Raw genomic sequence first — 2869 nt, 5'->3', positions numbered from 1 at the left:
AAAAACTATATATATATAATTTTGTCCAATTCAAAACATTAAACTACCTCTCCTAATTACAATGTGTATGTATCTGTAATATGCTCTTCATAGCAGTTAAAATTAGTGAAGAGGCATTCCCTCATTGTTGAAGTTTTAATTATGTTTCAAGAGTGAGTTTAATGAAAGGCCTCCCACAAGCTCTTCCCAGCTATCATCCCTGGACTTTTACAACAGCTTTCAAATTAATATCTCTTCAATACTCTTTTCCACTCAAATTTATTTTCTCTAAAACTCTTATAATTTTCTTTAATTAGAGATAAAAAGAGAGGAAAGATAAGCAGGATGTTATTGATTGCCATCAAGTCAAGGATGACGACCAGAGACCCTATGAATAAAAGACTTGAAGCCTTTCTGTAACTATCATCGTTTCTCAAAGGTCATAGAGTTTCCAGAGGCATGTTGTTTAGGAAGTTGATGTCACTCATCTTCTGCTTCCAAAAGTTTAGAATAGAGACCAAAATATAGTCATTGCTTAAATAAACTTTGTTTAAATATCCTAAACTTTTACTATTTCTACCATTTCCCCCAATTTACCTTTGTTGTGGTTATTGTGCACCATAGAGTCAAAACTTACTTATACCTGACCATCCAGTGGGTTTTCAGAGGCAGTAAATCTATTTTCTGACTTTGAAAAATTTCTTTACAATGTTATTGTTGTTAGTGTCACTGAGTTGAGTTTGATGCATGAAGACAATGTAGAGCTAACCTGAACCCCGCCCTATGCTAGGCTATCCTTTTCATATTTGTCACACTTGAGCCTATCACTACAGTCAACGTGCCAATGCTTCTCATTCGAGGTCTTCCTTCCTTTCACTAACACTCCGTTCTAAGCGTGATGTCCCCTTTCAAGGAATAGTATCACCTAACTGTACGTCCAAAGTCTAAAAGGCCAAGCTTCCTCATCTTTACTTCCAAGCAACACTCTGGCTGTACTTTTTCCAAGATATATTTGTTTCTTCTTTTGGCAATCCACAGTAATGAGAACTTCTTTATAGTTTTCTTGATGAATGTTTATTTATTCCATTTAATGCTAACTACATCTCACTGCAAGTAAAGCATTCATTTGCAGGCGTCTGTGGGCTGGGGCAGAGAGTTAAAAATAGTCTAGTATTGTGGGAAGGTGGCGAATTCTGACCGTGACCCACCTCACCACTTTATTTCAGGTAAAGCACCCATTCACAGGCATCTGGGACTGGAGCTGAGAGTTAAAATAGTTTTGGGCCCGCAGACCTCTGACTCTTGGGCCAAGAAAACAATACTTAACATACTAGATCTAGAGGACACATCGCTGTCTCCTGATAACCTATCCTACTTTGTCAGTATCTTGCTGTAAATGGAAGAGGTACTAAGGCACAAGAAGTCAGTCCTGGAGCAGAAGTTCAAGGCAAAGGACTTGTCCTCAGAACTGTCTGAGATAGGAATCATTCCATGATACTTATACCCAGTATTTGTACTTAGAGATTCTTAAATTCAAGAGACACTGGCCACAGTAAAAGAAACTACCAGTAGCACGAGCTATTCAGAATCACAGAAGTTCTGAAAGCTTGAGACTTAAACCATCATACCAAGGGCTGGATAAGGGGAGAGAGGTGTTGAATAGTGTAGGTGGGAGTCTAAGTGGATGCTGGTGGAGTAGGGAAAGGGGTGGGTCAAGACACATGTGCCAAGGGTTGGTAGCAAAACTGAATGTATTGGTCATTTCTATAAATGGGTAAGTATTTTTCACCTTCCCCTTTCTATAAAATGTTATCTGTCTGTATGATAGGGTATTATGGTTATCACAAGAGTCCACAATTAAGGTTGCATAGTGGAATGTACTTGGGGCGGTGGGAGGGGTGCGGGGGGATTGTGTACCAGGGAGGGAGTGTTTCTTTTACTTTTAAAAGAGACGAGTGAACTGGGGGGTGGGGAGAGAAGTGTAGCAATGAATGAATGGAAATCCAAAATCTCTGTAAATGTTCATTAAAATTATTTTTTTAAAAGTTGTCTGTCAGATATTGTTCTAAAAAAAGAAAAATAAGACAGAATAGGAAGAAGGATTGAGTATCCACTTCCAAAATAACAGGCCTTCAAAAACCCTGTGTACAATAGAGCACACTTATACTAACATATAGTTACTGAGGCTGAGATCACAAATACGGAAACAAAGAAAGAGGAACAGTTTTAAGCAGGCATCAGTAATAGGAATGCGGAATGTGAGAAGCATGAATGTAGGAAAACTGAACATAATTAAGAAAGAAATGTAACTCATAAATAATTGACATAGTATTAGCGAAGTGAGATGGCTTGGCATAGGACATTTTGAATCAGATGATCATATGATCTACTATGCCAGGAAAAAAAAGATGATAAAAAGGGGGTTGCTTTCATAATTTAAAATGTCATTTCTAGATCCATTAGGAAATACAATGTGGAGAGTGACAGGATAATATTCATATGCAAACAAGGAAGTCCAGTGAATACCACTTCCATTCAAATATATGCACTGAAAACTAGAGCCAAAGAGGTGGAAATAGAAGATTTCTACCAATTCTGCAGTCAGAAATTGATTGAACATGCAATCAAGATACATTAATAATAATGGGAGACTGGAATGCAAAAGATGGGAACAGGAAAAAAGGATCAATAGTTGGAAAACATGGACTTGGTGACAGAAATGAAGCCAGAGGTAGAATAATAGAATTCTACACTTTCAATGATCTAGTCATTGCAAATACCTTTTATAAGAAACACATGTTTATCGCGGCTTTGTTTACAATAGCAAGGAGTCGGAAACAACCTAAATGCCCATCAACAAACGAATGGGTAGAGAAGCTGTGGTATATTC

The sequence above is a fragment of the Elephantulus edwardii genome, unplaced genomic scaffold, assembly GCF_000299155.1.
Source record: "Elephantulus edwardii isolate Elephantulus edwardi_28Jun2011 unplaced genomic scaffold, EleEdw1.0 scaffold00034, whole genome shotgun sequence".
Classification (NCBI taxonomy): domain Eukaryota; kingdom Metazoa; phylum Chordata; class Mammalia; order Macroscelidea; family Macroscelididae; genus Elephantulus; species Elephantulus edwardii.
The sequence above is the reverse complement of the archived record's forward strand: the minus strand, read 5'-3'. Positions refer to the sequence as shown.